Here is a 12,291-nt window from a genome sequence, read left to right as displayed (position 1 = left end):
ATTTATAGAAATGTTTAAATTTCGTAAATTGGATGAATTTTATAATGTTTAAGTCAGAAATTTGAAAATTTGAACTTTGATTGTGAAATTTGAAATCAGCGAATAGTAGACATTCTTTTCTGCGCATGTCTTATAGCATCCAATAAAGCTGTTTTCTGTTAGGAATTGACTCGAGCTTTCATCGGCAATTCCTGGAAGTTTCTATATCAATCTATAGCCTATATCCTTTTATAGAATGATGCTATTTTAGAGAAATGTTAAAGAAAATTGTTTATCCAAATATTTTTAATGCTGACTTTATAAATTCTAAAATAATAATAACTTTCTATACGCGAATACCATAATAACTTATTGAAAATTGCGTTTATTAGATTATCTTCTTCATAAATATACTAATATTTTTAGAAAATAAAAAAACTGCTTTAAGGAACTATACAAAGAAAAGCAATTTTTTAAAATTTATTAATTTTTTACTATCATTCAAAGATCAAATATGAATTTTAATTGCTCAAAACATCGGCATTAAAATAAATAAACTTAAATACTGTTTAATCTTAATCAATAATTATAAATAAAAATTATGTTTGAATAAATTATTATACATTTATTTATTATTATGATTTTTGTTTGCTTGTAACAAATAAAATTCCGATAATGATAAACAGTCTAAATATAATCTTATGAATAGAATTCGATAACCTTACAAACTAGTCGTTAAAATAGAAAAAAATTAATGATTGATGATTTAGGAAGTTATTTTAAAACATATGATAAATCAATGATATTAATGACTATTATTAACAGAAAAATCTATGAAATATATAGTTTAAATAAATTATCATTTCGATTATTATTAGTAACGGAATGGCATTCGTCTAGCTTAACATTTTTCGCAAATAATTTATTATTTTTAAAAGTTTGAAAAAATGTTATATACTTAAGTATAATAAGAAAGTAAGCTTAGGCCTACATTAGTAATTGAGTTACATTAAAGTTTCAAAATGTAACGAATAATTTTACAATTCTGAAAATAAATTAGTGTAATTAACATATTTGTAGTTTGAAGATAAACATAACATAATATAATATCAATTTATTATAAAATTAATTTAAATAAAAGCTAAATAAACTGGCACTAAATGATTGGTTAATTCAGTTTTAGACTATCGCTTTCATTGGACAATACAAAAACTTTATTTATAGAAAAAGAACTTAATTGTATTAATATTGTATATGTATAAGAACTAAAAATAGATCTAAATCAATTTTATGATGTCAAAAAATATAAATTTGTAGGTTTTTATATACAATTACATCAATTTAAATACAAAATTATTCGTTTCCTCAACTAATTTATTTAGATTTATTTATTAACTTAGAAAGTTTTATTAAAAACTTTATCAATATTTAATATAGGCCTATATTAAATATTTAAAAAATAATTAAATTATATGTAATAATTTATATAAATTAATTTATCTGTAAACTTAATATAAATTTTATACTTGAAATAATCTTCACTTAACACGCTATTGAATTGGATGGACATTATACCTAAAGTATATTTAGTCGATATATTAGTCAATTAATAGCAAATTTTAATTTAATTTCATGTACAGTACTTTACAGTTCTGGATTTCATTTATTATTTAATTACTATTAAATATTTTAGTTTTTCATATAAATTATTTAGATCTATTATATTTCTCTTAAATGCTTTTTCAATAAATCGTTTAAAGAAAACTATTTAGATAATAAATACAAGCATATTTTTATTAATATCTTAGTTTTATAATTAAAATAATATAAATGAACAATATAAATCAATATTTAAATTATTAAATAATTTTAATTATTTTAAAAGTGCGTTAAACAATAGCTCAACTTGAAATGCTTTATTATTATATATTTTATTATTTCGTAAACTTCGTAAAAATAAAAATGAATTATTTAAAACACTTCATAAATTAATTACCTTATCTTAAACTAAAAATGACATAATTCTGTGATTTTAGTATAGAATGAATTAGTTTCTGCACAATAAAGAGGAATAGATTCGTTATAAACAAAAACTATAGTGACTATTGCGGTACCTAGGGACGAATCAGAATGAAAAATTACCGAAATGTGGTCATACATTTATCTCTAAGGACAAATAAAAATATAATCTGAATAAAAGTCTATGAAAATAATGGTAAATAAGTCATTTGTTCTCATTAGACACAGATATCTAGAGAAAATAGAAACATAAACATATCCAAAACATCGCAAATACTATTCAAATAACAGCAGTCGCGCGGCGAATAACCGATGCTAACATTCTCGGAAAGCATTGAATCAGTAACAATAGTGATAAATTTGATAAAGATTCATATTCAAATAACGGCAACATGATATAAGAGTATTCTGATGAATTTGATATGCTAGTCTTATATAGACTAACGAGTAAGTTATATTAAAATTTCTATTAATTCAAAGTTATACATTAAAGTTGTATTGTTATGATATGTATATTTTAGTATATTTTATGTAAATTGTTTATAGAGTTTTATATTTACATGGAGCATGGTATGCTTTCTATGAATTATGAGTCATATACAAACTTAATTATCAGTCAAATTTTAATGCAGTTTAATTTGTCTCATGAAATTTATTTATATGAATTTACTATAAGAAGAATTGTTTTAAATCAAAAACAAGAAATCAGCGAGGATTTATTCTGATTTTAATATTTGAAATAGATAAGTGAAAATAAAGTGACCTCTGGCGGAAAATAATGAAACTACGTACATGGACTGTCATGATTGGATGGTTTTTCTCAGTAAGGCTTCAGCTACGATTGGAAGTTCGTGAAACAATACAACTATTGGTTAAATTTGATTTTCAATTGTTAAATAGTTTCTATTGCATATTTTAAAGAAAACTTTTAAAATTTAAAAATACGAAAATTAACTAAAGGCATCAAATGAATAAAAATACACAAATTTTCTCTAGAAAATTATTATTCGTTACTGAAATCAAAAAACTATATATGCCTCAATACAGAATTTCAATCTATGATAATGAACTGTAACATTAAGAAGTAAAGAGAACGAACAATTAAAAATGAGAAAATATTTTATCAAAATTTCATTATTGTAGCATTACTACATTTATTTCACGAATTATACATTGTAATGATTGAAAATAAAAAGCTTAGTTGTAATATTTTGACCTAATTAATCAAATAAACCCTTCTACTTCTACAAAATTGGCTCGGATCAAAATAAAATTTATATTACAACAGATTCGTATAGAAAAAAATTATTTATTTAGCATTGTTGTGAATAGTTAATTCGTTACGAAATTTATTGGTTTATATTTTATGAATTATTTTACATTGTGTTTTTTTTTTTTACATAACATACGCTATATACGATATATATTCCATGTTTTTACTATCACAGAAGCATTCATTTTCACCATGTTTATAAAGTTACACGCATAAGTAATTTTATATAAAATGTAATATAATGTCATAAATGGAAGCGTGACAACATATTAAATGTAGCTTGTGAATTTAACATATTTTGAAAAATAAAATAGGATAACCATTGTGGCCACCAAATTTGGACTATTTCCAAGAAATCATTTCTTAGGGAGGAAAAAGCTTAAAATCGGTCAAAATAATTGTCCGAATTTGGGCCGTAATGGTCTCTCCTACCTTATCTAAACAATTTATACAGTGTTGATTTAAAAATAACTTATTATATAATAATACATAGAAGTCATTTTCACATTTGCTAAATATCTTAAATATAATAGTTTTCTTGCATTACGCAAAATGGGACAAATACAACTGTAATTCTTAGTAAATAAATAAATAAGCCTCAATTTATTATTTCTTTAAAACATTTCTCAATAACCCAAGATCATTGAACGTTTCTGACATTGTCTTTTTAAAAATTAAATCCAAACATCGTATTAACTAATAATAATAGGCTAATTATAATAGTTCATCAAATCGTTATCTTCCAAAATGTTAAATTTCGATACTGTTAGCCGAAGTTCAATATTATGAAGAATAATTTCTACAATAATAAATCATTTATCATATCTTATTTTGGCAGAATAAGTTATGCAATAGCTGAAGTAATTGTAAGTTTATATTATAATTATTTTCATTTAAATTTTAATAAAGAAATAAATTTATGGAGTCAGTTTTCTATAATTTTTAAAATATAAATTAATTGAGAAATACAGTAAGATCTTTTGTGTTACTTTCTTTTATTTTAAACTTTTTTTTACAAATTTAAAATATTATATTAAAAATATGCTCTAGTCAACCTTCAGCTTAAGCATTGATTTTATATTTAATCTATTTAACGATTCAGTGACCTTTCCGTGATCCATTCATTATAAACAAACCAAAGCCTATACTTTGTCATGTAGTCATGTGTAGTTACTTGTTATATTAGATAAAAAAGATAACAAAGTATCAAAATATGTTGTTAAACGTAATTTAAAACTATAGCTTATTTGACATAATTTAATATCAACATTCATTAAGCTGTATTAGAATACGTTTTATTACTTACATTTCGTAAATTGTTTTATTATAAATCCAAATTTTTTTAAAATTATCTTTTAAATTAATTTAACTAGAATTAATTTAGTGAGTTTATTAAATATTTAACTATTTATTTCTTCATGAATAAGCCCATTTATTTATTTCTTGAAACTGTTATATAACAGATTTAAATCGAGTTTTATCTTGTACAGGTATCAATTAATTAGATAAAGTCACATTTTGAAAATTGATGCTTCCATCAGATCGTTTGATTGAAGTGCTATGCTCAACCAAGTACAATGAAAGTAGTTAAGATATCCATCAGCTCATCGTTATTTCAGTCGTTTAAAAATTTCCAATAGACTGTAATGAGTTATATAAACGCGAAAATAGCTATATTTATCACAAGCTAATCGTCCTTTGTAGTATAAAGTTATCAGTATACTCGTTTATAACATCACCAATTGCATAATAAACATAACGTTTAACTACAAAGTGCAGAGAATGTGAGGAAATGGCAATAAACAGCTGCCACGAAACTCGGACACACCTCCACTCGAGTTCGGATATTCTGCAGTTCTTCACAGTCGGTGTCCTTCTTGTCAAAATTCCTGTTTACTTCCAGGCCAGACTTCAATCGCTATGATAATGAACCAATTCTTTCAGTTCTAAGAACAATTTCCAATTGCACTATAAATTTTAGTATCGGGATTGTAAAAACATTCTTTCCCGTTTAACTAAGAAAAAGCTATAAACTAGAGATCTAAGAAGAAATTTTTAGATTTACTGAAAGACATTTTTGTAAGCAGTTTTTACATTTTAGAAACAAACCTGTTAGTTTTTATATACAAATATACTTTTACGTTGTTATCTTTCCTACAAAACTTGATATTTTTTGCTTCAATTTAATATTTAAATGGATTTACCTTAAATTATTTTAGAATTAATTTTTTTATCTTTTTTTATGTTATATATCTTATTATTATTTGCGATTTCATGAGTAGCTTTTCATTCTTAAAAAAAAAAATTATATCAAAAGTATTCTTTTTCCAAGGTACAGTACTGTACAGTACTCAATTTATAAAAGTTATTCTTAAGTTTATAATTCGTGCGTACTTTGTTGCAAAATAATACAAAAGAGCTTACATCTAAATATTTCTTTGATTATTATTATTTTAATGCTCATATTTTAATTTTCATTCACGCATTTTGGAATTAAAGTCAATGTTTAAAAATTTATGATAAAGCTATATAAGTAGACTAATTTATACGATATTATAAAGAATTAAATTTTTATTGAGTTGTAATGTATTTAAAATACTTTATATTATATTTTGTTATTATTTTTAAATAAACAATAAATAAATCATAACTAGTTGGAAATTTCGTTACATGCCTTTTATTTAAAACATTAATATCAAACAAATTATAATTTTTAACATTTAATTTAAAAAATAAATTGCTTAAATTAAATTTAACTTCATATTAATTTATAAAATCGAATTCAATATTAACAACGACGCGTAAAATATATTTTATAATATTTTAATTCAGTATTTAATTAATTTATTGCTCCTTAAATATTTTGAAATTTGCAATGCTTGTTGTTGTTATTATTTTCATTTTTTTGGAAAATTATTACTTCTTTTGAATTACATCATTATATACCAAATATTATAAATATAAATAATTATTTAGTTTTTTAAATATTCAAAATTTCGTTTCTTAATTTTGAAAATGGGATTTAACGAATAAAGAAAATAGTAATTAGATTTTAATAAGTCAACTAAATTTACTTTTTCAGTGTGAAATGATCTTTATTTTAGTAACTTTTAATTTAATATGATTTTTCTGGTTTTTAAATAATTTTATTGACCAATTGAAGTTTTGGATTGTGGTCATGGTTGCCCAAGTTCTCTTGGCACATGCGCCTGACTATCCAATAGCAAGCAGCCATTTTGAATTTCAGCCTGTAAGCGTGCTTCTCTTCAAAACAACTCTCGAAAACATTAAAGAAGAGTAAATATGACTTTAAAATTTAAAAATTTCAGTATTTTTGAACATTTATATGTCATAACCCAACTGCTCGTGACAGTCAGATATGTTACATTTTATAATAACGCGTTTTAAATGCACTGTTTTAGTAGTTTTATTAACAGCTGCAAAAGAAACGAGTTATCTTTAGTATTCAGAAATGGTTTGAAAAATTGTTTTTTGATTTTATCGCTATTCAATCCTATATTTAAAGAGAAGATTAAATTTTACTATCTGCTGATATAAAAAAAGTGTTTTCATCAGCAATACTCCGAGATGTGTTGCTGTCATACCCGTAAAAATATTTTTAAAATATATTAGCCAGATAGCGGGATTCTATTAAAATTTTGGCACATTTATACTCTACAGTCCAAATGTTTAAAATATTGTAAAAATTATTCATTTTATTAACTTGTTTTTTACATTTCGTATAAAGGGAAAAACAACACGAAATAACTCAGAATTAAACGAATTATGTTATATTAATAGCTAAAAATCTATTATTTAATAAAATTATTCTTAAAAATATTTAAAAGTATCTTCTGATACTAGTAATTATATCCATCGTAATTCTAAAGTTAAAAAAAATTATTCTGATTAATAATTCATTTAGGCATGAAAATTTTTATATTTAGGTAAATAGTTGGTAATCAATCAAGTAATGATTACATAAATTAATCAGATTATTAAAATATGTATTAAAATTTTAATTAATTTTCGTTTTATTACTATTTAATTCAATGCTAAACATTTTTTAAAATATAAGAGTTATCGGCTTTAAATATTGAATATAATCTATGTAATAATTTTTATTTTGTAATCTAAAACTAGTTTTTTTGCAAAAATTAATATTTTAAAATCTTTTAAAGATATTTTCTTAATATATTTAATTATTAATGATAGTTACAATAAACAAATTAATGTATCTGTTACTAATTAAATTAGATAACTTTCACTAATTATTTTAAAAATGATAACATTTTGAAATTTTGTATAACTTTTTATTTATTTTTTTTTTATTCTTCATCCATTTTTCAACTGATAAACATCATTAAAATTCGTAAATTTTATCGAAAAATATTGGAAAATTAAGCAGAGACAATATTAATATAGGACTACAGTTTAATAAACTGTAAACTTTGTGAATATTAAGAATTATAGAAGGAAAGAATTAATAAAAATTGTAAATAACTGCATATGTAACTCTACTTTGATACTTAATATAGTCTATTTAATATGTATCTATGACTTGAAAAATAAGGGCCAATGTCATGAGCATTTGCGTTTTGACATTGGTCCTTATTCTTCCAAACTGCAGGTAAATGATATAAATTATATTTTATTTAATATTAAATTCGACTCCTATTAAAATAGGAAATATTGCTAGAAATGGAAACAACTAGTTTAATATTTTAAATATTGAATTTTATATTATCTAATTTGATTTTTAATTGTTAGAAAAACGCATGATGAAATAATTCTATGACTTTCATTTTATTATTTAAATTATTTAAATCGACCTATAACTTAAGAATAAGATGTTATTTTGATTAATTTTTTTTTAATAAAACAAAATTGAAATAAAATTTGTTTGCAAAATCCCAAAAACAATTCTAAACATTTTAAAGATAGTCTTTAAACTCTAAAGATACAAAATAAATAGCAGAAGCTACAATTTTTCTAAAATTTATTAAAGGAGTCTGTTTAAATTTTGAATTTTATTTTGAAGACACTGTACAGTACAGTGTCTTCAAAATAAAAAATAAATGAATTTGAATATATACTGTACTTTAACAAGCTATTGAAAATTAAATTTAAAATTGTAGTTTAAATTTAAAAAAATCTTTAATATATAATTTTTATCTTAAAATCAGGTAACTTTTATTGTTTTCAATTGATTTTACATCATTTTTATTTTTTGATAATATGACGTATAATATTATTTTTTGCAACTATTATTAATTTAAATATATTTATGAATAATAAATTAAAATAATTTTATTTTTACGAAAATTTTTTTCAAAATTTAAAAATTTTTTTGCAGATTTTTCATGATTCTTTAAGAATAGTACCGATTATTTTCACTAGAGGCGCTACGTGTATCAAAGATATCTAAATATGAAAATTGAAGTCTTATTTTCGTCATTCAAGGTATTATTAAAAATCTTTATATAAGAAAAATACTTTATAAAACGTTCTTCTGAATTCCATGTTTTATTTTTACATTAAAAATTATATAATTTTATTATATTTGAACAAATTAAATTACCTAATATTAGCGTAATACTGTAATGTGTAATTTCTATTTAAATAAATAATCATTTTTTATTGTGGATTTTAAATTAAACTGTTTTTATAGGCTTGTAATAATAAACAATTAATAATAAATCTATTTTAAACTTTTGGAAGTGGAAGTAGCTTTCAGATATTTATAACTTTCTTAAATATTATTTTAGAAACTTTATTAACATCACAATAAATATTCTGTTTATTCTTGAGATAAAGCTTTATCATTTGAATTAATTGTGTGATTTTGTGTGGTAAAGCTTGATTTCGAATTTTATGGATTAAGTAGTACAATTGCTTAAAACGGTTGGAGTCATATTTCCTCGGGTAATAAACTGTTAAATACTTGCTTAAATTGAATAATTTTTGGAGCTAAAAAACCAAAAATAGATGAAACTTTTAATTAAAAATTTATTGAAAATAGAAAAGGTAGAATCTTTTTCAACCAATAGAAGTTAATTATCTCTGGGCGTGAAATTATCTCCATGTCAGCTATCATTGTAAGATTGCCTAAAGGATCTCCTTGTTTGGTCCTCTTTGTATCAAAACCGAAAGAAATAAAAGTTGCATCTAAATTCCAATGCACGATTCGTCTTCTAATCTTGCCGATTCCTGAAAATTTTCTTCAAACACAGTGATAAGTTTGTTTTTATCAGGATTATAAATTTTTGTAGAAAATCGAAGTTTATATAGGTTTATATTTAAACTTATATAGTATACTCTCACTCTGTGTTAACTTTGTAGAATATATTATATCTGCAATTTATATTATTCTATAAGAATTCTTTGGATTTAGTTTTAATTATAGAGAATATACAGTACAAATTTCTCAATTTTAAATGTGCATATTTAATTTTATCAGAAATAAATCATTAAATCTGTAATAGTTTATATAGTATATAAACTATTTTGAATTTAGAAAATGATAAATAATAGACTATCTCGAACGAATTCCAAATGATTAAAATGCTAATATTTGAAAAATTTATAAAAATAAATCTGCTTAATTTATTTTTATGAAAATATTTCTGTAGTAAATATATTATTTCTCTTTGAAAACTTTAAATAAATTAAAACTGAGCAGGACTAAATCAAGGCTTAAAGAATTTTTTTATTAATTTTTTTTTTACATTGCTTAACTCCATTCATTAAAACATAAAAAAATTTTATTTAGGAAGCTTGCTAATTATTTATTATAAATTATATATTGAAATTATTGGCCTGAATATTTTTCAGATAAGATTATATCTCCAATAAGTCTATTATAACTAGAAAAAATTTCAATAATATTTTTACCATGAGAACTTCACTTAATCCACATACAAACATATTCTTTGTAAATTAAAAATTTATAAATTGCTTTAAACGAATTTTTTTTCCAACGAAGTAGAATATTTGAAACAAAATTTATATTTTTATATTATACATTTTATTCTCAAAATTATTTCAATTTTGATTTTTATTTTAGAAGTTTCCAATTTCAACATAATATTATTTTCATCGATAACGTGACCAATATTTTGGATTTTCTTATACTTTTTCATTTGATTTATTATTTTGATATATTACTATTAAAGAAGAAATCTTGCAAAAAATTCTTATTATGACCTTCTTATGTCTTATAAATTAAAAATATAGGTTAGAGTAAGAATGGATTGTGTAAACTTAATCGCTTTTTTTTTATAAATTGTTTCAAATTTTATCTCAATATGTAGATTAGAAAAAATACTTATAATATATGTGATATATAGAACATCTTTTTAAATATAATCTGTACAGATGCATTATTTAAAAATATGTATAAAGATAGATGTATAAAAAAAAAATAATTTAACTTCTGATTTAATACTTCTAGAAACGACTCGTATTGAGGATTTTTATTTATAATTGTAGGCATCTTTTCTTTTATAAAATATTATTTTATGATACGTATGTTTCATCGAAAGATAGGCTAATATTTGCATTATAAAAGATTCTTTTAATAGGCCTTCATGTAAGGTTTCAAAATAAAAATATACACGATTTCATCTTAACAATACCTTTTAAGTTTAATGTATTAAGTATAAATACAATAAATTTTTAGATAATCTAGTTTGAATTTATAGCGATTGTGTTTTTATCGAAAAGTTTTAACTTAATATGATTATTAAAATACAGATGAGTTAAATTTATGTCAAATTTTAAATATCTTTTAAAATGTTTAAATTAAAAGTGCGAGAAAGTTTAAATAAACTAACCAAATTCAGTAAATGCAGGCCTATTTATTAACTATTTTAAATTCGTTTAAATTTTATTTTAAATGGACCTAATTTCAATATTAACTAAATTAATTAATTAAAATGAACTCGCTACTATTAATTTTAATTAAATGTTAGAAGTGTTTAAATATTTTAATATAGTATTATGTTTTAACTATGCAATTTAATAATTTAAACTTTTTAAAATATATTAATTCACGATTTCTTTTACAGATGAATTGCTTGGACTAAGATGTAAATCTTGATTAATTAACCTTCCAAATAATCATTTCAAACGCAAAAAGTAAGTTATTTTAATGACATTTATGTGTAGGTTACATTTTATCGATCGGCTTGCATTCTACTGGAAGAGTTTTTTTTCCTATGAATAATAAACTACATAAAAATTATAAGACACATTTAAACATAAAGCAAAACCTATATATCAATTAAGTTGTTTAATAAAAATCAAATTGAAAGCGACTAATCAAGCAAAATAAATTTTAATTTTATTGTTTATACGATAGAGCTTGCATTATTTCATCAATTCATTTGGAAACGTTCATCTGTATTGATCTAAATTCTTTATAAAACATTTTAAAAAACTGAGAGTTTATACGAAATCTATTTTAGTTTGTTTTGGAAGCAAGCTTATCAAATAGTGCTGTGCAGCTCCATGTGACAGTCACGCTTCGGTGCCGGCTACTCTGATATTCACGCACACTCGTACAATGAAACAAGATGACCTCTGTATAGAGAAAGCAAAGCTGTAAAGCATGGAAAAAGATGTNTTTAAATTATTAAATAATTTTAATTATTTTAAAAGTGCGTTAAACAATAGCTCAACTTGAAATGCTTTATTATTATATATTTTATTATTTCGTAAACTTCGTAAAAATAAAAATGAATTATTTAAAACACTTCATAAATTAATTACCTTATCTTAAACTAAAAATGACATAATTCTGTGATTTTAGTATAGAATGAATTAGTTTCTGCACAATAAAGAGGAATAGATTCGTTATAAACAAAAACTATAGTGACTATTGCGGTACCTAGGGACGAATCAGAATGAAAAGTTACCGAAATGTGGTCATACATTTATCTCTAAGGACAAATAAAAATATAATCTGAATAAAAGTCTATGAAAATAATGGTAAATAAGTCATTTGTTCTCATTAGACA

The 12,291-nt window shown here is 22.2% G+C and overlaps 1 protein-coding gene across 1 annotated transcript in view; it reads left to right on the top strand.

The window, feature by feature from the left end:
* The first annotated feature begins 8,627 nt into the window (after positions 1-8,627).
* The window catches only part of LOC111634483 (homeotic protein ultrabithorax-like), a 46,107-nt gene continuing 42,443 nt past the window's right edge, over positions 8,628-12,291 (top strand). The window contains exons 1-2 of the transcript XR_002758229.1: positions 8,628-8,734; positions 11,341-11,410. The gene's annotated coding sequence lies outside the window, so the exon portion shown is untranslated. The remainder of the gene's footprint in view (positions 8,735-11,340; positions 11,411-12,291) is intronic.

This window comes from Centruroides sculpturatus, unplaced genomic scaffold, assembly GCF_000671375.1.
Source record: "Centruroides sculpturatus isolate CEXI.00-Female unplaced genomic scaffold, Cexi_2.0 scaffold210, whole genome shotgun sequence".
NCBI classification, from domain to species: domain Eukaryota; kingdom Metazoa; phylum Arthropoda; class Arachnida; order Scorpiones; family Buthidae; genus Centruroides; species Centruroides sculpturatus.
Note: the sequence above shows the minus strand (reverse complement) of the source record. Positions and strands in the feature narration are given on the sequence as shown.